Below are 27,912 nucleotides of genomic sequence, written 5' to 3' on the forward strand. Positions count from 1 at the left end.
TAAAGTTACCCTAGTTCTAGACAGCTCCTAACTGTAGTTAGCCTTCAAGCCCTCCAAGTCGGAGCTTGACCAACCAACTGGCCAGGTAAGTGTAAGGTTGGTGGGAGTCCCCCCGTTGCTTTCCTTAGACACCAATTAAATTGGCCAGGTCAGCGAACGGAACCAATTAAAAACCACCTTCCTTCAGGCCCAGTCATCCCGCAAGAAACTTGCCTAGACACCAGCTAGCTGACCAAGTCTAACCTGGTTCAACTCTCAGGGTCACTTGTCCTAATGAGCTCGAAATCCTTAGGGGTCAATGTCTAATTAATTTTAGATTAAGGTCTAGGTTATGCAAATGCAAGGGAGTGATTTGTGGGCCAAGGAAGGGTGATCAAATCCCCACCTTATCTTAGTTAATGGGTTGCGCCCTTAAAGTTACTTATGGAGATGCAATGTAAAGAAACAAGGTGTCCAATCAAGTTAAAAATTTTTATATTTGAGGTTACGCAATTTTAGTTAAGTATTATGAAATGTCAGTAGTTTTTTTTTTTTTTAATTCAACCATGCCAAGATCTCTGGCAACGGTGCCAAAATTTGATGCGTAGTCGTTGATAGTACCAAAAATATCTCTACTCACTACGTAGGTAGGATGAGTCGAGATCGTATCCTCAGGGACCTTGGGCTAAGTTGAGATTACAAAATAAAAGAAAGAAGCATTGTTTTGATTTAGAAAATAAATTATCTTAAAATTGATGTAATTAGAAAATAAAGAGCTCAGAAGTTTTGAATTAATTTTGCACTAGCAAAGTTATATCTCTTTTTTAATTAAATAGATGTGATTAATCTTAGAAAAAATACCTATCTTTTCTCGACACACCCTGTACCCGTAGATCACGGCGTGTCTCCAGAAAGTACTAGGTAAACAACTCTTCTTTCCTCGGCACGCTCCATACCCATAGATCACGATGCATCTCTGAAAAGTAAAAGTTGTTCCTAATATTAATCTAACAGGAAAGCATAAATAAAAGCATATGAAAGAGAGCAAATAAAGAACTCATGACGATTTAATTAAAAAGTATAATTTTTATTGCATATAAAGAAATACAAGAAAGTTTAGAACGATAAACCATCTCTGTGTCGTTACAAAATTTTTTCTCCACTCCCGAGACTGCTAGCCTAGCTGCTCATGAAGTAGTCCCTTTCTCTTCCTCTATGCAAGGCTCTAGAAGAATTTTTGAGCTCCTCCTCAAATGGGAGTACAAGAGCCTTTTTATAGGTGTTAGGAGGGATGAGTTTTACATGGTTTTCCGATGTGGGACTAAAGAAAATACTAAGAACTAAAAGATGGATGGATGAGATGGAAAGATCACAAGCAGATAAAGAAAATATAAATTCTTCCTTTTGAAATATTTTCAAATATCATATTTGTAGGAACCAGATCTAGGGTTTCAGGGTTAGATCTTGAAACTTTTTCAAGATCATACAGCGGAAGACTAAAATAAATCAAAATTTATTTTCTAAGATCAAAAAATCCCTAGATCTAAGATCCTATTACATGATTATTACATAACATTAAATCAAAAATTAAAATATATATAAATATAGTATGAACTACATGTTGATCATATCAACATGTTTCTATACTAGCTACATCTAATGTATGTATTAAATAATAGATCAGATCTATTACCTTGCAAGTTAGATGCTCTAACCTCGCTGATCCGGGCTTAAGGATGATGTTGCAAGCCGCACACGCGTCCGGCCTCTAGGAGTCATCCACACGAGCCCACGAATCTCGATCAGAAGTCCTGCTTCAGGAAATCAGCACAGTATGCTAGTACTGCGCTGATCCTTCTTTGATGGTTGATCAGGTGCCTCCTTCTTCTTGATTTGGACTCTTCCAAAGATGGAAAGTAGAAGAAGGAGTTTCAGATCTGAGACGCTCTCAGAAAACTCAAGATGGAAGGAGGAAAGATATGAAAATAAAAACCCTAGAAGAAGACCCTCTTCTTCTTCACATTTTTCTCTCTAGACACCCAAACTTGCATCTTTTATATCTCCACGACCCAAAGGTATTTCTCTCTGATTTTTGGATGGAAGAAAGGTATCTCAAATATCTATCTCCTCTTAAAATTATCCAAACATGGCAAGTTAAGGGACGCCCAACTCTTGAGCACCTCCTCCATATTTTCATGCATGGATCACCAGAAAAGGGTGTAAAATATAAACCCTAAAATCCATGAAAATTTCAAAAAAAATTTGGATAAATTTGATGCAAAATTGAAAGAGTTTTGGATTTCTAAAACTCTATCTCATAGAATTCGAAATCCAAACTTATTCCTTTTCGATTTGATCCAAATCACCTTCCATGTAAGAAAGAAGAGAGGAGACCTTTTGTGAACGTGGGAGAGATCTGGGAGAGGGCTTTTGTCGCACAAAATAAGTGGAGATTGGCGTTGAATAAGAGAGAGGGCGTGGAGAAGGTTTATGTGGCGCAAGGTGGAATCCTAGTCCTACTAGGATTCTGTCTCATAACTTGTTTTAATTTGGTTTTCCAAACCAAATCAAATCAAAATTAGATCAACCCAATTAAAATAGATCTTAACCCAATTAAGAACCTAATTTAATCAGATTTAAATTAGATTTAAATCTGATTTAATTTTCTAATCAAATTAGAAATTAGATTGACCCAAGTCCTAGTTGAACTAGGACTAGTCTTTCCTTGCACTTGGCTTATCCAATAAACCAATTGGACTTGATCCAATCAAGCTCAAACTAAATCTAATTAAATCATATTTAATTAGACTTAATCTCAGCCCATTGGCTTAATCAAATTAAGCCAATTAGCAATCAAATTGCTAATCGATCCTCCTGCAACACTTGCACTGGGTTAAATGTCAATCGTATTGATTATTTAACCCTATAATGATTCTTAATCATTGATCAACCATCCGATCGGATCATGAACTCTAATGTGTGTGACCTCATAGGTCCGAACCTAAGTCGGTAGCATAGAAACAAATTCCTATACCAATCGAAGTGACCATCTAGCAATGGTACCCGACGTCCGGATAGGTCGAATGTGTAGAACAACATCCTTAGAACCCATGCGGATATAGTTTTCATATAATTCATCCCCTTGACCAAAATGATCATAGGACACCCCAGAGCTCAACTGTCAACTCTGATCAGGTTGTCCACATTGTATTTCAAAATATCAAATCCATCTGATGGATTACCCTGGCCAAGGTTTTGCTAAATTAAAATACAGCGACTCATTCTTCTCCAACTCTTGGAGTGGTCAATCCCATCTCGATCACACTCTGACTTCGCAAGTATTTGACTGTGCCCAGAAGCCTTCCGTCCCTGAATTAAAAATTCAGTTAGTCCAGTACCTAAGCACAGTGAGTTGCTTGCAAGTCAATGAGGCGATCTCAAGTCTAAGGGACATTTATACCTATATCCCATCAGAGACATTCTCGACAGCAGAATGCTCTGGAGTTGGTCACGTTCAATGATGATGTACCCTTACATCTCACCTATATGCCATACCAGTGTCTCCACACTCCTTGGTTAAGAGGACAACCAACCCATATGGCCTACAGCGACCTATGCTTGATAGAAGCTGTCATCCTTATTAACAGCCTATCATTTGGTCGTGAACAGTTTTAAGGACTAATTGATAAATCCTCTCTTTATCGAACTTAAATAGTCCTAAGGACTTCATCATAACAACGGAGTTCATTAGAAGATGAAAGCTTATGATGAAAATGCCAAATATATTTTATTTATTAACAAATCAATTGCAATACTTGGTTGCTCAACCGTCAACAGCTTGACGATTGACTTTTTGGGACACATTTCCCAACAACTCCCACTTGTCCTAAAGCCACTCGGCACAGTATCTAATACCCATCTTCGACTTATGGTTGTCGAACTCCTTTATTGCCAGGGCTTTAGTGAAGGGGTCGGCTAGGTTCTCCTTTCCATCGATCTTCTGAAGGTCGACGTCACCTCGATCCATGATCTCCCGGACCAGGTGGAAGCGACGCAAGATGTGCTTCATCCGCTGATGTGCTTTGGGTTCCTTTGCCTGAGCTATGGCACCAGTGCTGTCGCAGTAGAGCAGGACCGGACCATCGAGGGAGGGTGCTACTCCGAGCTCGTTGATGAATTTCCTCAGCCACACAGCTTCCTTCGCGGCATCTGATGCTGCGATATACTCTGCTTCACAAACAGAGTCTGCCACAGTATGCTGCTTGGAACTCTTTCAGCAGATGGCTCCACCATTCAGAGTAAAGATATAACCCGACACACTCCTGCTGTCATCATGGTCAGATTGGAAGCTAGAGTCTGTGAACCCCACAAGTTTCAGATCTGACTCGCCATAAACCAACCATTGGTCCTTAGTATTTCTCAAATACTTAAGGATGGCTTTAACCACTTTCCAGTGGTTTTCTCCAGGATCAGATTGGTATCTACTCACTACTCCTAGTGAGTATGCCACATCTGGTCTTGTACATGTCATGGCGTACATGATAGATCCCACGACTGAAGCATATGGGACTCTACTCATACGCTCTCTCTCTTCAGGAGTTGTCGGATAATCCTTCTTAGAGAGAGAAATTCTTTGGCCTATCGGTAGATAGCCCTTCTTGGAATTCTCCATGCTGAACCTCTTCAGCACAGTATCTATGTACATGGACTGGGATAACCCAAGCATCCTTTTAGATCTATCCCTATAGATCTTCATCCCTAGGATGTAGGATGCTTCACCCAAGTCCTTCATGGAGAACTGTGATGACAACCAAACTTTTATTCCCTGTAGTGCGGGGATGTCATTCCCGATTAAGAGAATGTCATCCACGTACAAGATAAGGAATACCACAACTGGACCATTTGCCCATTTATAGATGCAGGGCTCTTCTCCATTCTTAATGAAGCCATACGTTTTGATCACCTTATCAAAACGCATGTTCCAACTCCGAGAAGCTTGCTTCAATCCATAAATGGATCTCTGAGCTTGCACACCTTGGACTCATCTGTGGATGTAAACCCCTCAGGTTGTATCATATACACCTCTTCGGTCAGCTCTCCATTCAGAAAAGCTGTCTTTACATCCATTTGCCAGATCTCATAATCCAGATGGGCAGCTATTGCAAGTATTATCCGAATGGATTTGAGCATTGCCACAGGGGAAAACATCTCGTCATAGTCAATACCATAATGTTGACGATATCCCTTGGCGACCAGATGGGTTTTATAGGTCTCCACCTTTCTGTCTGCGCCCCTCTTCCTTTTGAAGACCCATTTACACCCAATGGGTTTAACCCCTTCAGGTGGGTCAACTAATGTCCATACATCGTTGACCTTCATAGACTCCATTTCGGATTTCATGGCTTCAAGCCATTTCTCGGAATCAGGTCTCTGCATTGCATCCATATAGGTGATCGGATCCTCATTATTCTCATCAAGTTCGATGGGATCACCATCCCGGACCAAGAAACCGTAGTATCTGTCCGACTGATGCGGTACTCTACCGGATCGTCTTAATGGTGCAGGTATATTGGGCTCCGGATGTGATCTAATCATATCTGACTCAGGTTCAGCTATTGGTGTCGGTTCTTCTACCTGTTGAACTTCATCAAGTTCAACCTTAGAGACAACGGTTCCTTCACCAAGGAACTCCTTTTCTAAAAAGATTGTCTTAAGGCTGACGAACACTTTTTGTTCATCAGCATGGTAGAAAAAATATCCTTTTGTCTCTTTGGGGTACCCTATGAATGAGCATTTATCAGACCTAGGTCTAAGTTTGTCTGTGACTAATCGTTTGACATAGGCCGCGCACCCCCAGACCCTAAGGTGTGAAAGTGCTGGCTTACGTCCCGTCCATATCTCATATGGAGTCTTAATTACAGACTTACTTGGAATCCTATTTAACAGATAACAAGACGATTCGAGTGCATATCCCCAGAAGGATATCAGCAAGCTAGCAAAAAATCCATCATGGATCGGACCATGTCTAACAGAGTCTGATTCCTCCTTTTAAACACACCATTATGCTGTGGTGTTCCTGGAGGAGTCCATTGGGAGAGAATCTCATTCTCTCTTAGATATGTGAGAAACTCACTAGAAAGGTATTCTCCTCCTCGATCAGATCGAAGAGTTTTAATACTCTTTCCAGTTTATTTTTCTACTTCACTTCAGAATCGTTTGAACATTTCAAATGAATCCGACTTATGTTTCATCAGATAGACATATCCATATAGGTATAGGTCATCCGTGAAAGCTATGAAGTAGAAATATCCACCTCTAGCACTGGTGCTCATGGGCCCACATACATCAGTATGTACTAGGCCCAAGAGCTCAGTAGCTCTCTCACCTTTTCCAGTAAAAGGTGACTTGGTCATTTTACCAAGAAGACAGAACTCACAGGTTGGAAGTGATTCACAATTACTGACTTTGAGGATTCTCTCTTGAGTCAACCTGTTTATTCTGTTCTTATTTATATGACCTAGCCTCCAATGCCATAAGTAGATATTTGACACACTATCTAATCTAGGGTGCTTGCCAGCAGAATAGACTCTTATCGGGCTTGATCTTTTTGGTCTGGCTCTGCACTGATGTCCTAGCCTGAACTTGCACCTTCTTTACTTTCTTCTTCTTGTTCTTCTTCCCTTTCTCAAAGGATCGAGAACCAGAAGACGAACCTCCCACTGAGTTCACCGACTCTTTATGGAGTTGGTGATCTTTCTCAAAGTTCTGAAGCAACCCCATTAACCCATGGTAGTTTACTTCAGGCTTTGTCATTCTATAATGAGTGAGGAATGGGAGACAAGACTTGGGCAGCGAGTTCAGTATAACATCTTTCCCAAGCTGCTCATGCAAGGGAAAGCCGAGCTTGCTCAATCGTTCCATCAGCTCGATCATGTACAATACATGATCAGTGACAGAGACTCCATCCCGTATTTGGGCGTTGAAGATGGCACAACTAGTCTTGTGCCTCTCTACGTCATCGGGTGTGCCAAAGGTATCCTCCAACACTTGAAGCATGTCCTTTGGCTGAGCCGTCTCGAATCTGCGACTGAACTCGTCGCTCATGATAGCAGCCAGCTTGATACAGCGCACCGTGATCCGATCACTGAGCCACTTCTGGTAAGTGTCTCTGACTGTTCCACGTGCATTGACAGCTGGCTCCTCAGGTGCAGGATCCATTATCACATATAGGATCCGTTCATGCTCCAGGACTATCTTCAACTTTCGGTACCAGCTATCGAAGTTGGGTCCCACCAACTTATCATTGTCCAACAATGATCGGAGCGATAGGGAAGTGGCCATATTTGCACAAAGGAGAACCATAACCTAATTAGTAATTAATTCATTAAACCTAAAGATTTGGACTTTAATCAAAAGGTTTCTCCCACTATTTTATTCGAATTGGTAGCCTCTACCTTCAATTCGAGGAATTACCCTAATTCCTTAGCGGGTACTAGAATCCACTTAGACTGCACACAAGCCCAACTTTGGTTGGCCAACCCATGTACATCTAAGGGTAGGGTCATAACCAATTGTTTCTCTAAATAATTTCTAGTAATTTTAATTTTGCCCCAGAAACCTAATCAGTAGGCTTTGGCCTCCACTGTAAGGATCCGGTTAGGTCCAACCATTAACATGATCATACTTGGTGTATCTAACCAACGAATGATTAAGCCCAACTTTGGTTGGCTCACCTAACCACCATTAGAGAGATACTTCCAAGTCATCATATGATGAGTGATAATTCCATTAGTCAACAAGCACCAGGCCTTTGGGTCTGCAATGATTATTGAGTTCATGGACTCATTATCAAACACCTTAATGGGAGGCTATGACTCAGTTATCTCCATAACTTTATCATTTTAAGGACCTAATAATTTTAGAGGATTAAATAATATAGAGGATGAGGTCAGATGAACCAGCTTATCATGATCCTCCCACTGACTTCACCAAGTCAGCTTAAGGGAGACCATTAAAAGGGCTGGTCTAGGAGCACCTAAATCAGTCACACTGATTTACCTAGCTGACATGGGTCAGCTCGAATAGTCAAGTGATCCGATCAAAATATAATTTCACCAAGAGGCCAGGTAAGTTCGATCAGTGGGAGGGTCTGCCAAAGCTTGCCTTAGACACCATCATGAATGGCCAGGTAAGCGGGCTCCCAATTAAAAACCACCGGTCTGGTTTACCTTAGACACCAACTGGTTTAATTAGTTTCGATTAGATCAACCTAACAGTTCGTGCTAGACCGCTTAGCCAAGAATCAAGTCCATTTGGTTCTCATTAAAGACATGGACTTGACCAACTACAACTATTGTAATTGATCTAGAGAATCCTTGACCTAATCTAAGACAACAATTGATTAGATTTAGTCAATTCTCTAATTAAGTCCATCTTTAATCTAACCATAGGTCTAACCCAATTAATGGACCTAATTTCCACTAACCCATTAACCCAATGTGTTATGATTTGTGTCTTAGGTTCTTCAATTCACAATCCTAGAACCTAATCAAACAACTTCTTAATTCTTAATTAAGTTTTGGGCTGAGGGTTGGGTTCGGCTTTTCAAAAAATCATTTTCATATTTGTAAAATAATTTTACAATATGATTCTACCAATCATATTGCATGTTTGATTCATAATCAAGATGCAAGTGAAATAAACATGAAACTACTTTAGATCTAATCTAAACAGGTTCATGTAATTGAAACAATTTCAACTTTAAATAATTTCTTTGTATAAAAATTATTAACAAAGAGATTTTATTTCAGATTTAAACATCTTTTAAATCTAATAAATCATAAATTTAATCTAGATCATATCTAACAAATTTATGATTAAAGATAGATCTACACAAACTAGGACAACCTTTGCACTGTAAGGGGTAAACCTTACAGCAGGACAACCTTGCAGTTTGTGATTGATCTAAAATTTTAATTTCAGATTTAATAATCAGATTATAAATTAGATCTAATCTAAAAAATAATCTAAGCATGTATAAATAATCATGTAATAAAGAACCTAGGCTCTGATACCAATTGTAGGAACCAGATCTAGGGTTTCAGGATTAGATCTTGAAACTTTTTCAAGATCATACAGCGGAAGACTAAAATAAATCAAAATTTATTTTTTAAGATCAGAAAATCTCTAGATCTAAGATCCTATTACATGATTATTACATAGCATTAAATCAAAAATTAAAATATATATAAATATAGTATGAACTACATGTTGATCATATCAACATGTTTCTATACTAGCTACATCTAATGTATGTATTAAATAATAGATCAGATCTATTACCTTGCAAGTTAGATGCTCTAACCTCGCTGATCCGGGCTTAAGGATGATGTTGCAAGCCGCACACACGTCCGGCCTCTAGGAGTCGTCCACACGAGCCCACGAATCTCGATCAGAAGTCCTGCTTCAGGAAATCAGCACAGTATGCTAGTACTGCGCTGATCCTTCTTTGATGGTTGATCAAGTGCCTCCTTCTTCTTGATTTGGACTCTTCCAAAGATGAAAAGTAGAAGGAGGAGTTTCAGATCTGAGACGCTCTCAGGAAACTCAAGATGGAAGGAGGAAAGATATGAAAATAAAAACCCCAGAAGAAGACCCTCTTCTTCTTCACGTTTTTCTCTCTAGACACCCAAACTTTCATCTTTTATATCTCTACGACCCAAAGGTATTTCTCTCTGATTTTTGGATGGCAGAAAGGTATCTCAAATATCTATCTCCTCTTAAAATTTCACGAAGAAACTCATCTTATATAGAGAGATATGATGGAGTCCTTGTCTAGATCAAACACCTAGTCAAGGCTTATCCAAACATGGCAAGTTAAGGGACGCCCAACTCTTGAGCACCTCCTCCATATTTTCGTGCATGGATCATCAAAAAAGGGTGTATAATATAAACCCTAAAAGCCATGAAAATTCCAAAAAAAATTTGGATAAATTCGGTGCAAAATTGAAAGAGTTTTGGATTTCTAAAACTCTATCTCATAGAATTCGAAATCCAAACTTATTCCTTTTAGATTTGATCCAAATCACCTTCCATATAAGAAAGAAGAGAGGAGACCTTTTGTGAATGTGGGAGAGATCTGGGAGAGGGCTTTTGTCGCACAAAGTAAGTGGAGATTGGCGTTGAATAAGAGAGAGGGCGTGGAGAAGGTTTATGTGGCGCAAGGTGGAATCCTAGTCCTACTAGGATTCTGTCTCATAACTTGTTTTAATTTGGTTTCCCAAATCAAATCAAATCAAAATTAGATCAACTCAATTAAAATAGGTCTTAACCCAATTAAGAACCTAATTTAATCAGATTTAAATTAGATTTAAATCTGATTTAATTTTCTAATCAAATTAGAAATTAGATTGACCCAAGTCCTAGTTGAACTAGGACTAGTCTTTCCTTGCACTTGGCTTATCCAATAAACCAATTGAACTTGATCCAATCAAGCCCAAACCAAATCTAATTAAATCATATTTAATTAGACTTAATCTCAGCCCATTGGCTTAATCAAATTAAGCCAATTAGCAATCAAATTGCTAATCGATCCTCCTGCAACACTTGCACTGGGTTAAATGTCAATCGTATTGATTATTTAATCCTATAATGATTCTTAATCGTTGATCAACCATCCGATCAGATCATGAACTCTAATGTGTGTGACCTCATAGGTCCAAACCTAAGCCGGTAGCATAGAAACAAATTCCTATACCAATCGAAGTGACCATCTAGCAATGGTGCCCGACGTCCGGATAGGTCGAATGTGTAGAACAACATCCTTAGAACCCATGCGGATATAGTTTTCATATAATTCATCCCCTTGACCAAAATGATCATAGGACACCCCAGAGCTCAACTGTCAACTCTGATCAGGTTGTCCACATTGTATTTCAAAATATCAAATCCATCTGATGGATTACCCTGGCCAAGGTTTTGCTAAATTGAAATACAGCGACTCATTCTTCTCCAACTCTTGGAGTGGTCAATCCCATCTCGATCACACTCTGACTTCGCAAGTACTTGACTGTGCCTAGAAGCCTTCCGTCCCTGAATTAAAAATTTAGTTAGTCCAGTACCAAAGCACAGTGAGTTGCTTGCAAGTCAATGAGGCGATCTCAAGTCTAAGGGACATTTATACCTATATCCCATCAGAGACATTCTCGACAGCAGAATGCTCTGGAGTTGGTCACGTTCAATGACGATGTACCCTTACATCTCACCTGTATGCCATACCAGTGTCTCCACACTCCTTGGTTAAGAGGACAACCAACCCATATGGCCTACAGCGACCTATGCTTGATAGAAGCTGTCGTCCTTATTAACAGCCTATCATTTGGTCGTGAACAGTTTTAAGGACTAATCGATAAATCCTCTCTTTATCGAACTTAAATAGTCCTAAGGACTTCATCATAACAACGGAGTTCATTAGAAGATGAAAGTTTATGATGAAAATGTCAAATATATTTTATTTATTAACAAATCAATTACAATACTTGGTTGCTCAACCGTCAACAGCTTGACGATTGGCTTTTTGGGACACATTTCCCAACAATATTTTTTTCTTTTAATGAGCATCTGTTCATCTGTTTGCATCCGCCAGCAAAAACTCCCTGTGAACCCGCACGCCCGCCTTGCCGCACCCGCGCGTCTGCCTGTGCGCTCCTTCCGCGTGCCCATGCTCGCACACCGCCGCACTCGCACACGCACCGCCGCGTGCCCTCACCGTCGCGTAACAGGAAATGCTACTTTTTGATTTACAAAAAGAAACTTTTGTTTCTTTAAAATGATGCCTATATTCTTTTGGGTTCCTTGCATAGTATCTTCATTTTCTATAATACCGTATGCATCCTTCTTTTATTTTAATTTTATTTTAAGTCTAATTTTCTTCAAACTTGAGTCTTTTTGATTTGCGAATCGGACTCTTTGTATCGACGATCACCTTTCCTGTAAAACATAAGAAGAAGCATCAAATTCTTAATAAATAAAATAAATTAAATATAATTTTTTGCTTTAAATGACTTAAATTAAGTATTTATCATACAGCTACCTCTATCAATGATAACACCACATACCTTATCATGGATGGTGCACCTGGTATGAAAGATATTTTCACACTACTCATCATCCACTTTGACCTATAGATTCAGATTGTGGTGAATAACCAACAGCTCTCCTTCATCTGCAAACTCCACATAATCTTCCTCCATCTCTTCCAAAACAACCTCATATGCACTTTCAATCTTTTCTTGTGACTCTTGAATGAACCTCACCCTCTTGTTTGGACATTTAGAGACTATGTGATCGTAACCAAAACACTTAAAACACTTGATGCCTCGGCTTCGCTTGGGAGGTTGCGAATTCCCTACCTTCTCTTTTTCTTTGGCCACATCTGTGGTTTGCTTGCTGGAATCACCATTTTTTGCCTATTTTGGAATTACCTTGGAGATGGACCATGGTGATAAAGAAGATGAGTTGGTGGTCTTACTCAGCTTGTTTGCACCATGCTTGCATTGTTTCTCTACCTTAATAGCAAGTTTGATCACATCATCAAGGAACACATAAGATTGCAACTCTAACATATCAGTAATCTTCTTATTTAAGCCTCTTAAGAACCTTGCAATGATCTATTCTTGAGGTTCTCGTAAATCACACCTCTTCATCAGCATCTCAAATTTCTTGACATAATCCTCAATGCACATGCCCCTTTACCTCAAACTTTGTAACTTGATGTACAGTTCCTGTTTATAATATTCAAGGACAAATCGCTTCTCCATGATCCACTTCATAAGCCTCCAGCTCTGCATCTCCTCTTCTCCATCCCCTCCTATGCTGAGCTTTCACATTCTCCTACCAAAAATTAGCATAATCAGTGAATTCAAGGGCAGCAAGTTTATATTTTTTTATCTCAGAATAGTCTTGACATTCAAAGACCTTCTCCACATGTTGCACCCACTCTAGATACTCTTCAGGTGAGCTGGTTCTTTTAATGGGTGGGATCTTCAACTTAATATTGTCTCCTGAACCCCTTCGCTGCTGCCATTACCGTGGATGTTTCTCCATGCCATCGTCAACTCCAGGTTTGTCATACTCCTCATCATCACGATCAACTCACCATGGTGCTGGATGGCCACACTGCTGTGGTGGTGGTGGAAGCATTACCAACTGCTTAAAAGCCTACGTTAGATGATTGAGTTGCTCCATCATCTCTTCTTGACATCGCTGGATCCCTATGATTTGAGCTTGTTCCAGAGAGAGTCCTCTTGGAACGTTGGGAGGGTTGTCATCTATCATACTAAGCTCTGATATCAAACTAATGTGCCTCGGTCTGATTAATCATCTTGTGTTAAGAACAAGGGTTGATTTATAAGAAATAAAAGAAGAACCTTTGAAACCTAATTGATAAGAATTTCGCTACAATTAGTTCAGAGGGGTTAGAATGCCACACTCAAGAAAGGAAGATGAGAGTGATAAGTTCTGGGTATCTAATTCACCACTAACACTAGGGTTAGATGAGAATAAACTTCAACAGCACTTTTTTCCTTCCAATGTTGAATCATGCAAATACATAGGGCCACCTCCCTTTATATAGATATGAGAAGGGATGAAATTAGGGCTTAACATAGCGTAAAATAAGGCCAATTCAATAAAGGAAATAACTTCATAACAAAATCTTGCTATTAAGGAAATAATGGTGGCTGTTGAATAACAAAACAACCTTCTAAACTTGGCCTTTCTCGCTGCTAATGAAATGATGGTGGCTACTGAACATCCTTCTAAACTTGGCCTTTCTTGCTGCTAAGAACATGATGGTGGCTGCTGAACATCCTTCTAAACTTGACCTTTCTTATTGCTAAAAAAATGATAGTGGCTTCTGAACAACCTTCCAAACTTGTGATAGCCCCTTTAATTCTCGTCAAGTCTGATTACACCAACATCACACTTCTACACAAGCGAGCGAGGTCACCAACTTGGCTCTTGCTTGTGTAATTGGACCCACATATGGCATCTGATCGGCTACTTCTACATGATGTTGTACATCAGGGTGGCACTCCATTTAAGGAGTCCTAGCACCCCAAGTCTCTTATCCAAAATCTTGTTTGAATTTGATTTGAATTGGGATTGAGATATGGCTTTAAAGGGGGTGCCTCCTCTCATGTCTCATATGTAGGAAAATCAGCATGAAGAGTTCATGCATTGGAGAAAAGTAGGGGTTCAATCAAGGACCTCCTAAGATCTAAAAATAAGAGAAAATGCCATGGTGGGTTGTGTGTGAGAAGAGAAAGGGAGCACTGAAATCAGATTGGGTGCTCCTCCCTCTTTCTCTCATATACATGTCCAAGGTGTTGGATGCCCAAGCTTCAATGCCCATCTCTTCTCTCTTCTTCCTCTAGTTCTCTAATATTCTCTTAAGAAGAGAAGGAGAAAAAAATATTCAATATTCAAGGAGCAATCTTTGTAAGGAAGCTAGTACTCTAATGAGTTCAAAATTTTCTAATCAGATTAGCCTCGTGTGGATACCCATAGAGGCCAGACATATGTGTGGCTTCAGAGAAATCTTTAAGACATCCATGGATCATCAAATCGCAAGGAAGATCTATCCACGCAAGGTGAAGATCAAATCTTTCTCTCTATTTTATTCTTATCTTAATCTTAACTATGAGGGATCTTGGTGTTTTAAGATGCGATCTCATGCATGCATGCTTGAATTAAAATAGTTTGATTTCTCTTCTTTCCACTGTGTTTAAATTTTTATGTTGCATGCAATCGGATTAACTAACATCTTTTTCAATGTACCAACTTTTACGATGATAGGCTTCATATTATTCATAACAAGATTATATGTTTCACAGAAGGTACGACCATTATATACTAATTTTAAAAGGTTTTTGTATAGCCCATTGAATCTTAATTCTCGATGTCAAGTCCTACTAAATTTCTTCTAGCCTTTGTGCCGTATTAGCACCTCCTTCCTTCATAGATTTAGTCCAGCACATTAATATATAATATACAAGGATATATGAAATTCGTAAAGCAATAATAACTTTTAATATATGAGTACATAGAATACCACTAAATTCAAACATTAGGCACAAGCAAAAAAATTTCTCATCCAACATGATACACATTACATAGTATGGTGTTCTCTTAATCTGATTTTCATTTGAAGCATCAATCTCAATTGCATAATATAACTTGTACTTCTTGACCTCCTCCACATCATATATTATGGTCATTTTGAGTTGCTCCATAAAAAGTTTGAATATATTTCTTGTATGTACTTCAAAAGTATGTTTCTTGATTGGGTACTTTGATCATAAAGTTGGTTGAACATGGTATGTGCGGAAGTCCTCCTCATCCTCTCAGTCATATCTGCTCTCCAAGACTATCTTACCAAGTAACAAATTTAAAAATATTCATGTGATTATTGACATAATCCATAAATAATGAGCGTATACTTTCACATGAAGGGTTGTAGACATGGAAGTGAAGAATATATGTTTAAAGTATGCAGGCACCCATTGATCTCATATGCTCAACAGGTGATCAAGTTAGGCACTAGACTTGAAGCAGTACTTGATAAACACGTCCTCATGATGCTCAAATTGCTCTGGAGAGATGGAAGCATTGATGTAATACTGAATAACTTCCTTGAGCCCATCCTTTGTATTAAAAAGAATGAACAGATGTTCTCTGATATTCTTTAGGACATGCCACTTATAGAATCAACAGATGGTATTAGAAAAAATATGCTCAATTGCTTTTTCATTGCTAAGTCTTGATTCATTAATATGCATTTTGGATGCTTACCATACAGTATCTCTAGAAAAGATTGGAAGACTCAAACAAATGATTTAGTGCACTAATCTCACACAAGTATACAGTTGAATAGAATGAACTATATATGATGGTTGACACCAACAAATGGTATAAAAGGCATGCTGCATTTGCTCGCATATATGTAGTGTTGAATGTCACCATATCAATGAAGTATTGGTAAGACAATCTTGACCTCCCTTCAATCCAAAAAATATTTTGCATGCTATTACCAGCATCTAATTGGATGGCATAAAAGAAGGGTGGATTCTTAGATTGCCCTGTTTGAAAATAATCAATTATTATTTTCGATCAATATTCAATAACTATTTTTGGAGGTTGGTTCTAAGGTTATTCAGATCCTTTTTAGTAAAGCTTACATTTTGTATATCTTTATATAATTATGAGATAGCCCCCATGATTTGTTGAGTAGAAATATTTTGCTTATGTAAAATTCTATAATTTTTTTTTGCGATGATCTTTCTATGTGATTAGAGGAAGTGAGTTTTCGATGGACTGTGAATGAGCTCATGATTATGAATATCATGAAGTATTGTGACCTTCCACTAACCAACTTTATTCTTTCTAATGTATATTTTTTCTTTATATCCAATGTGAATGCTCTGTCCTAAAAGAATGATGCCCTACAAGCCAATCGCATACGAATGTGATAAGATATTTTTTATAATTTATCTTTCAGACTCATGTAATTGACACTAATTTATTAATAAAATAGATATTTTTGATTCATTGTATGCTGCATCTTATTGTTTTAAGATTATAATGAATCCCACAGATCAGGATAATGATTTTAGGGCCATGATGAGATTACGCCAGTGAGACCTAAATCATTGATAGCCATGACCTAAAATATTTTTAGTTGTTGGTTCATTGAGTTGGGGATCAATGATACTGGTAAGACTGGCATGTCCTATGTATACTCAGAAATGAGGATGATTGATCTCACAACCATTTGTATGGTGACACTAATATAAGGATATGGGTACTCATTAGAGAATGAGTTCACTAAATAGATCTGTGAGAGAACATCAAATGGAGTCTTATTTATATATCAACTGATGATTCTCTAGTGAAAGTTATGTAAGTGATCTTTTGATCTGAAATCATCATGGTACCTTATATACATGGATCCATATTTTGGTTTACTTTCTAACTTGGTTCTTTGATCCTTGTATGGGGTATTCTGGATGTAGTAAAATATGTATAGAGGTTGTGAATGATCAATAAGGGATCGGTCACTCCTAATAAGGAGAGCGAACATCCTATGTGATCTCATAGGTTGGTGATTCTGAAAGTCTTGGCCAAAGCAGGATAACAATTAGAAAAGAGTTTCTCATGTATCATCAACTGAATCATCATCTTCTGATTGAGATACATAAAGATAAGTGATTGGATTTGATATATTTCTATACCCACAGCTCATCTGAGATGTTGTTTGATTGAAAGATTAAATTACATGGTAACTTGCCACTGAAGGGTATTTTGATAAATTTTTATCAAAATTTTAAATCTTTCAAATAGTCATGACACATTACTAGATATCAATCTTGACTTATGGACTCATCAAAATTAAAATAGTTTAATTTTGAAATCAATTAGAAAGAGTCCTAGTTGATTGAGACTCTTCGAGTGATCTAATCTGATCGAATTAGGATTATGTTGAAAGTCTTGGTCCACTACTGGCTAGATTTGGAACCCAATGGGTTATACATTTTGAGATTTGATTTTGATCTGATTTAATTAGAATTTTATATAAATTTTAAGGATTAATTTGATATGCTAGCACATTGTATTAATCCAAGTTCCTAAATTAGTTTAGATCAAAGTATTTGAGCTAACCTAGACCAGTTGTCTTTGACCTAATGGGATTGGATCTATCTTGATTGGATTCTTATCCAACTTGAAATAATTTTAAGTGGAGAAAGTCTCTTTTGTGCCTACTAGATGTCATGCCAAAAAATAAATGCCACCCCACTCATTTTAGCATGTGAAGATGAAGAGTCCTTCTTCATGAAAACTCTTATCTTAACCTTTTTGCCTTAAATGATCAACCAGAATTCAAATGATTTGTCTCCAACTTTTAATGGGATTTTTATAGAACATAGAAGAGAGAGAGTCCTTCCATGTGAAGACTTTCTTACACCATAATTCTACATGATGAATATATTCACTACATGAGAAAGTGGAGGCCCCTTGGTCCCATGACACGTCTCTTGGTCCCTTGTATATATGGGACATCCCACATAACCTAGCTATTGGGATTTTGGAATAAAACTAGATATAACTAACATGTAATCAGAAAAAAAAATTGGAAAAAAAATTTGAGTAAAAGGCAAGGAGAAATTGAGTGGCAAAAGTTGTGAGAAGGGTGGTGAGAGAATTAGCAAGTATGCTAGTGTGCCCTAGGGTTTGATTTTTTCATATATTAGAGTCAAAAATTAAATCCTAGGTTGTGATACATCTGAAAAGTGTCTTCTTGGTATGATCCTGGTGGCAAGTTTGGAGGTGACTGGACTTTGACGTGATCGTTTCTTGAGTTCGAAGCTGGCAGTGTTCTTGAGAAGACAAGGCTGTGGCGGCGCACCGGTTAGGAAGGACCTTGGCCAACTTTCGTATGGATCACCATTGGAGGATTTCTACTTTGAAGACTCATGGAGAACACCAACATGCCACATTATCTTTTTGGTGAAAGTAAAAATTCTATCCTTTTTATATGCTTGTTTTGTTTGGATCGATATCGACAAGGTGATTCTAGGGTTAGAGTTTCGGCTCGATAGTTTTATATGTTAAAGCTATTGACTTGTTTAGTTTTAAAATTTTTAAAATCACTTTTCACTGTGTAGCCAAAATGCAACAGTGGTATTAGAGCCATCCTTATCTGATTCGATTAAACAAATGTAAAGTAGTAGCATAGAATTATTCTTGTTCATATATTGCCAAGAATATTGCCTCGATTTTTAGCATCGATCTTTAAAATCAAAAATTATTTTTGACTTTATATGTACCATATTTTTAAATTTTAGTTATTAAAATTATAAATTTATGATAATTTAAAATTTATATTATCATGGTAGTGTGTGATGCTTAAATCGATTCATGGTTAAGGACAATGCATGCCTAATATGATTAAGGGTTGCTTTATTATTTCAATTTTTGCTTATCATATGTTATGACTTGAAGTGCACCCTTATATAATTTTTGTCATAATTATTTGATTGCTTTTGTGATTTGTGATTACATGCCCAATTGCATAATATATAAAGTATATTTTATGGAGTCGTAGTTAGGATGTGCTGAAATCAGTTCAAAAACCTTCTTAAAAATTATATTAAGTAGTAATATCGGGATTTATTTTCAAATCAAAAATCAAATTCTTTTGACTAATTGGTATCGAGAAAAGTGTGAAAGATGATTTTTTTAATTAGGTCTTAGAATAGCTACGGGGAGCCTCCCACCTACTAACCTGGCCAATTTAGTCTTATTGAATTTCGAACTTAAATTGTTTAGTAATGTAGACATTATAAGGACCTTCCTTCAAACTTGGTCAATAAAGTATGTCAAGATCTTAGTGAGCTTGTTGTGCTATCCACAAGGTTTGCTATAGAAATTGATATGATATTGACCAAGTATATTTTGATGCTTATGGTATATTTTGAATAATGTTACTTTGTTGTGTTATCCACAAGGACAGCATTGTTTAAGTATGACCGTATGGATTTGAAGAATCAACTTAACTAGAACACTATAGTTTGTTGTGCTATCCATAAGGCTCTATATGATCTAGAGGTCAGAGAGAAAAATGTTGAGAATTATAGAGGTACAATTAGTAAAGGGTCACCTACTCTTGAACTCATGAATACTTGTTATGCTATCCACAAGATATTTATAAGGAATAGGGATCTCAACCCCATTAAGAAATATAGTATGTTTCTTAATTTTCATACTTGAGGGTTATGAAGTTCGATAAAATAGTGGGAGATACAAATAAATAAAAATCTTAATCTAGTTGTGAATGTCATCATGAGTTGTCCGCTTATATTATGTTCTTGTTATTATAGATTAACTATACATATCGCATCCTCACTGTCATTTAAAGGCATACTAGATGCAAACAAATTGATCGGATATTACTACGTGGATTGATTAAGAAACTTGAGAATTATTCTCACTCAGGAGAAAATTTTTTACATTCTGGATACACTTGCACCAGATTCACTTGATGCTTTCGAAGAGGAAAGGGCCACATACAAGATGTAGAAAGATGATAGTGTGACTATCAAATGCATCATGCTTGCCTCCATGAGCAACGAGCTTCCGAGATAATATGAGGATATAGATGTTTCCTCTATACTCCTTAATCTTAAGGGGTTATATGAGGAACAAAATCGAACTGCTCGATATGAGATATCAAAGCAGTTGTTCCATACCTACATGACTAAAAGCACCTCTGTGCAAATGCATGTCCTGAAGATAATTGATTTGATCACTCATTTGGGATAGCTAAGCTTTGCCATGGAAGCTGAACTAATCCAGGATTTGATCCTGCAATCTCTCCCTCACTTCTTTTCTCAGTTTGTCATAAATTATTATATGAACAAACTCAACATTAGCCTATCAGAGCTACTGAGCATGTTGAAAATAGCAGAGAGCCATTTCAAGGGTGAAAAGGCTCCGATTCTTCTTGTCGATGAGTCAATAAGAAGAAGATAACGAAGGATTCCAAGAAAAAAATAAACCGTAAGGCTGACATCTCCAAGAAGAAGGCAAAAAAGGTCTCCTCCAAAGGTACTTGCTATCACTGTGACAATGAGGGCCATTGGAAGAAGAATTGCAAAGAATACCTTGCAACTGTGAAATCGGCAAATATTGCCAAAGATTTGTATATGATACAAATTAACTTATCATTAAATACTTTATTTTTAGATTTTTGAGTATTAGATACCATCTATGGTTCACACCTTTGCAAATCGTTGCAGGATCTACAGAAAATAAAGAGTCTAAATAAAGGTGACTTCAAGCTGTTCGGTGCTAGTGGAGAGTCCATTCAGGTCAAAACCATAAGAATCAAAATTTTAAAGTTGCCTTCAAGCAAAATTTTAAAACTCATGACCTATTTTTATATCCCTAATGTCATTAAAAATATTATTTCTATACTATTGTTATTGGAATAAGATTTTAAAATAAAAGTAAAGAATAATGGTTGTTCTATATATTTTTCTAATGAATATTATAGAAGTACTTTTGTTGATAATGATCTTTTGTTTCTTTCACTAAATGATAAAGTACTTCATATTGATAATATGAAGAAAAGAAAGAGAGAGAATATAAATATCATATACCTCTGGTACTGCCGACTTGGCCATATAAATGAGTCAAGAATTAACAAGTTATACAAAGATAAATTTTTTGATCCTTATGATTATAAATCATATGAAACTTGTGAATCTTGTCTCATAAAAGAAATGACCAAGACACTATTTACTGGATATGAAGAAAGGACAAGTGACATATTGATCTTGTACATACTGATGTTTGTGGTCCAATATCAACTCAATCTAGAGGTGGATACTCTTATTTCATTACATTTACTGATGATAGGTCTAGATTTAGATGTGTATTAAATAAAATATAAATTTAAAATTTTTGATAAATTTAAAGAGTATCAAAGAATGGTTGAGAAATAAATTGATAAAAATATTAAAGCTCTTCGATCAGATCGAGGAAGAGAATATTTGTCTAGTGAGTTTCTGATTATTTAAAATAAAATAGAATACTCTCTCAATGAACACCTCTTTATACTCTATAATTAAATAGAATTACAGAAAGAAAGAATTACACCTTATTAGATATGGTACGGTCCATGATGTATTTCACGAATCTTTCGATATCTTTTTGAAGATATGCTCTTGAAGCCGCAACGTATGTCCTAAATAAAGTGCCTTTTAAATTTATTTCTAGTACTCCATATAAAATATGAAAAGAAAAAAGATCCAATCTTAAGTATCTTAAGATTTGGGGTTGCCCGACTTATGTGAAAAATATTGATGGACATAAGTTGAATGCTAGATCAGAAAAATACAGGTTTGTAGATTATCCCAAGAAAAGTATAGGATACTACTTCTATAATCCTACTCAACAAAAAATATTTGTTGGCAGGCATGTCATTTTCTTGGAGAAAGAATTTATCCAAGAAGGAGGCAATGGGAGGTCTGTTGAACTTGTGGAAGTTCAAAACCTACAATCTATCCAAGATTCATAAAATAGTTCTCAACCAGATATGCCTATTGTTGAGGCACAGTCACTACACACACCTCTTCTTCGAAGGTCAAGTAGAGTGCATAATGTACCACTCAGATATGGATTTGTCATTGAGAATAATAATACATCCCACATCATTGAGAATGATGATCCCACGACCTATTTGGAAGCTGTCATGAGTAGTGACTCTGACAAATAGCTCAATATCATGAAATTCGAAATGGACTCCATGTATACTAATCAAGTTTGGACTTTGATTGATGTGCCTGAGAATGTGACCCCAATAGGCCGTAAATGGGTCTTCAAAAGAAAGATTGGAGCAGATGGCCAGGTAAAGACCTATAAAATAGGCTGGTGGCAAAAGATTTCAAACAAAAATAAGGTGTTGATTATTTAAAAATCTTTTCACTGATAGCCATGCTCAAGTCTATTCGGATAATGCTTGCTATTGCAGCATACCATGACTATGAGATCTGGGAGATGGATGTCAAGATTGCCTTCCTCAATGGAAACTTTGAGGAAGAAGTCTATATGACTCAACCAGAGAGATTTATCTCTAGTGAAAAAGTAAATCAGGTATGCAAGCTAAATAGATCCATTTATGGATTAAAACAAGCATCAAGGAGCTAGAACATCTGTTTTGATGAGATAGTCAAATCGTTTAGCTTCATCAAAAATGTAGATGAACCTTGTGTGTATAAAAAGACTAGTGAGAGTGCTATTATCTTCTTGATTTTGTATGTGGATGACATAGTGCTCATTGAGAATGATATCCCAATATTGTGATTGGTCAAGACATGGCTATCACAAAAATTTTTTATGAAAGACTTGAGTAAGGCATCCTATATACTAGGTATAAAGATCTATAGGGATAGATAAAAAAAGATACTAGGCTTGTCCCAATCTAAGTACATTGACCTTGTGTTGAAGAGGTTCAATATGGAGGGAAGTAAAAGAGGTTACTTGCCTATGGGTAATGGCATACAACTCTCTAAGAAGATATCTCCTAAGATGCCTAAAGAAAGAAATAGAATGAGTTCTATTCCTTATGCTTCTACTGTAGGATCAATTATGTATGCTATGTTATGTACCAGGCCTAATGTGGCTTATGCCTTGGGTATTGTAAGCAAATTTCAGGCTAATCCTAGGGAGGATCATTGAAAAGCTGTGAAAAATATACTCAAGTACTTGAGAAGGATCAAAGATATTTTTTCAATATATGATGGATCTGATTTAAAACTAGAAGGTTATACTGATTCTAATTTTCAATCTGATCCGGATGATAGCAAATCTATATCTAGGTATGTGTTTACTTTGTATGGTAGTACAGTAAGCTAGAAAAGTTTCAAACAGCAAACTGTTGCTGACTCAGTCGCTGAGGCTGAGTATATTGCTACTGGTGAGGCTGCTAAGAAGGACGTTTGGATGAAGAAATTCATCACAGAATTGGATGTGGTTCCAGAGATTGAACAACCAGTGTCTCTTTATTGTGATAATACTGAAGCAGTTGCTCAAGCCAAAGAACCAAGATCTCATCATAAATCCAAGCATATCCTAAGATGATTCCACCTCGTTCAGAAGATAGTCGAAAGATGCGATATGATCGTGGAGCAAGTTGACACCAAGAATAATATAGTGGATCCATTCACTAAGGTCTTGTCAATGCAGCAGTTTGAATGCCACCTTGATAGCATGGGTATCAAGTACAAGGGTGATTAGCTTTAGTGCAAGTAGGAGATTAAAAGAATGATGCCCTACAAGCCAATCGCATACGAGATGTGATAGGATATTTTCTGTAATTTATCTTTCAAACTCATGTAATTGACACTAATTTATTAATAAAATAGGTATTTTTGATTCATTGTATGCTGCATCTTATTATTTTAAGATTATAATGAACTCCATAGGTCAGGGCAATGATTTTAGTACCATGATGAGATCACGCCAGTGAGACCTAAATTTTTAATAGCTATGACCTAAAATATTTTTAGTCATTGGTTCATTGAGTCGGAGATCAATGATATCGGTAAGACTGGCATGTCCTATGTATGCTCAGAAATGAGGGTGGTTGATCTCACAACTACTTATGTGGTGACACTAATACAAGAATATAAGTGCTCATTAGAGAATGAGTTCACTGAATAAACCTACGAGAGAATATTAGATGGAGTCTTATTTACATGTCAACTAATGATTCTCTAGTGGGAGTTGTGTAAGTGATCCTTTGACTTGAGATCGCCATGGTACCTTGTGTATATAGATCCATATTTTGGTTCACTTCCTAACTTGGTTCTTTGATCCTTGTATGGGGTATTCTGGATGTGGTAAAATATGCATAGAGATTATGAGTGATCAATAAGAGATCAGTCACTCCTAATAAGGGGAGCGAACATCCTATATGATCGCATAGGTCGGTGATTCTGAAAGTCTTTAACCCAAGCAGGATGATAATTAGAAAAGAGTTTCTAATATATCATCAACTAAATCATCATATTTTAATCAAGATACATAAAGATAAGTGATTGGGTTTGACATATTTTTATGTCACAACTCATCTGGGATATTGTTTGACAGACAAATTGAATTACATGGTAACTTGCTACTAAAAGATATTTTGATAATTTTTTACTAAAATTTTAAATCTTTTGAATAGTCATGATACATTACTAAATATCAATCTTGACTTGTGAACTCTTCAGAATTAAAAGAGTTTAATTCTGAAATCAAATAAGGAGAGTCCTAGTTGATTGGAACTCTTCGGGTGACTTAATCTGATCGGATTAGAGTTATGTTGAAAGTCTTGATCCACTGCTGGCTAGATTTGAAATCCAATGAATCACACACTTTGAGATTTAGTCTTGATCTAATTTAATTAGAGTTTAATATAAATTTTAAGAGTTAATTTGATATGCTAGCACATTCTATTAACCCAAATTCTTAAATTAGTTTAGATCAAAGTGTTTGAGCTAACCTAGACCAATTATCTTTAACCTAATGAGATTGGGTCTATCTTGATTAGATTCTTATCCAAATTGAAACAATTTCAAGTGGAGAAGGACTTCTCTGCACCCACTAGATGCTACACCAAAAAATAAATGCCACCCCACTCATTTTAGCATGTGAAAATGAAGAGTCCTTCTTCATGAAGACTCTTATCTTACCATGTTGCCTTAAATGATCAATCAGAATTCTTATGATTTGTTGCCAAATTTTAATGAGATTTTTATGACATGTAGAAGAGGAAGAGTCCTTTTGTGTGAAGGCTCTCTTGCACCATAATTCCATATAGTGAATTTATTCACCATATGAGAAAGTGGAGCACCAAAAGTTGACACCCCTTGGTCCCATGACACGTCTCTTGGTCCCTTATATATATGGGACATCCCACATAGCCTAGCTGCTGGGATTTTGAGTTAAAACTAGAGATAAGTAGCATGTAAATTAGAGAAAAAATTTTGGAAAAAATTTGAGAAAAAGACAAGGAGAAATTGAGCGGTAAAAGTTGCAAGAAATGTGGTGAGAGAATTAGCAAGTGTTGCTAGTGTGCCTTAGGATTTGGTTCTTTCATGTGTTGGAGCCAAAAATCAAATCCTAGTTTGTAAGACATTTGAAGAATATCTTCTTGGCATGATCCTAGTGGCAAGTTTGGAGGCGACTGAGCTTTGACGTGATCGTTCCTTGAGTTCGAAGCCAGTAGTGTTCTTGAGAAGACAAGCTGCAGCGGCGCACCAGTTAGGAAGGACCTTGGCCAACTTTCATGTGGATCACCATTGGAGGACTTCTACTTTGGAGTCTCATGGAGATCACCAATGTGCCACATTATCTTTTTGGTGAAAGTAAAAATTCTATCCTTTTTGCATACTTGTTTTGTTTTGATCGATATCAGCAAGGTGATTCTAGGGTTTGGATTTCAGCTCGATAGTTTTATATGTTAAAGCTATTGGCTTGTTTGATTTTAAAATTTTTAAAAATCACTTTTCACTGCATGGCCAGAACCCAACATGTCCTTCTTTGCACGGTGTTGTAGGTGCTACACAATCTTACCGATCAACCGACATGTTGGTCTTAGACATATATCTCTTCTTTACAACATGTAAATTCTTGTTTGATGATTTTCTAACCCTTGGAGGATCGATAAGATGATCCCTTCTAAATACTAAGTCATTTATTGTATGTGTATTAGTTGTAAACTTTCATTGCTTCTTCTTGAATATTGAAGATCATGCCTTCATGCAATACTAAATTTTCAATGTTCCCTGAGTTTGGAGTCTAGTCAATACAATCTACTCCCTTAGAAGCCCTCTCTACATGATTAGTATTGAATGACTTGGGAGTATCATCATGTGAAATATAATCATCTACGTTACTTTCTCCCCCTATAAAACTACCTAGTGTGCTAAAGTCGCCTGTTACATTATCATCGTACATACTTTCTGTGTCTATCATATATGTAATTCGATATAATTATTACCAATGAAATAGAGCTAACATAAGTAGCATTCAAATGCATATATTAATTTTACTGATGCATACTATTAAAAAGAAGTGCTATAGTATGGCAAAAAAATCAAAGATATAGCCAGACAAATTATTTTTTAAACCTCATAATTTCAAAAATATCACCATAATCTAGTTCAACATGCATTTGAGGTATCTCAAACTACAGCTCATGCTAAAAGTTTATCATTTATCATTCCAACAAATATAAACATAATTGTTGAATGTTAAAAAAATTATATAATTAATAAGTCTCAAGTTCCAACCTGATTGATAATATTTAAATAACTTTACCAAACAACATAGATAAAAGTAGTTATTCACTTTCCATTTAAAAATAATATTTTTGAATAAATATTATTCTTATCCAAGCAATGCAATTAAAAAGTTATTACATATGATTCTTTTCCATATCCTACTAATAATAGACATTTGGCTAACTCAGATTATAGTATGAGAGTAAATACAATCAAAGAGCATAGTATGTAGTATAATTCTTCTCCAATGAATCAAAATTCCAAAGTCCAACCATCTACTCTCTGATGAATTAAACTATGAGTGGATTTTTATAATCAAAGAATCTCTACTTAATAGATAAATCATAAAATATTGAAACTAGTTTAGTACTTCTGCAAGCCAAGATGATATAATGTTCGAAGGGGATTATAAGCATTCTCAATACAATGTACACTAATAATAGATATGAAGGCTAATAATATAAAAAGGATTCATCTATATTAATATAGGGTTCATATCAAATATAATCCATAATAAAAAAAACTAGCTATTAAAATATGCAACTACTAGCTTATGTAGAATATTAATTATGAGCAAAAAACTATCACTAAAAAGTTGTCTGATAATCTATAGCTAAAGAAATTATATTATAAAATTTTATATATTATTTCACACTTACTTTTTGAAATGTCATATATGTTTTATATACTCAATAAAATATTTAGTCTCTAATAAAGTAATAATAGTTAAGATATATCTTGCACTCAAGAAGTGGAGAACAAAGGATTTCAATAACCGACGAGAAGAGAGGAGGTATCTCAAGTGGATGATTCCTGAGAGAGAGAGAGAGAGAGGTAGAAGAGAGGGATAGAAAGAATGAGAGGATAGGTCATGGTTCTGATGAGAGACAGGGGAGAGAGTTTCAGAGGGAGAAAGAGAAAGCTTGGGTGTGCCAATGAGAGAGAGAGAATGAGAGGTATTTACATCAACGAGAGAGAGGAAGCGAAATAATGAGAGGAGTTATGCCAATAAGAGATAGATGGAGAGAAAGAATGATAGATA

Source organism: Elaeis guineensis, chromosome 1 (genome assembly GCF_000442705.2).
Source record: "Elaeis guineensis isolate ETL-2024a chromosome 1, EG11, whole genome shotgun sequence".
NCBI classification, from domain to species: domain Eukaryota; kingdom Viridiplantae; phylum Streptophyta; class Magnoliopsida; order Arecales; family Arecaceae; genus Elaeis; species Elaeis guineensis.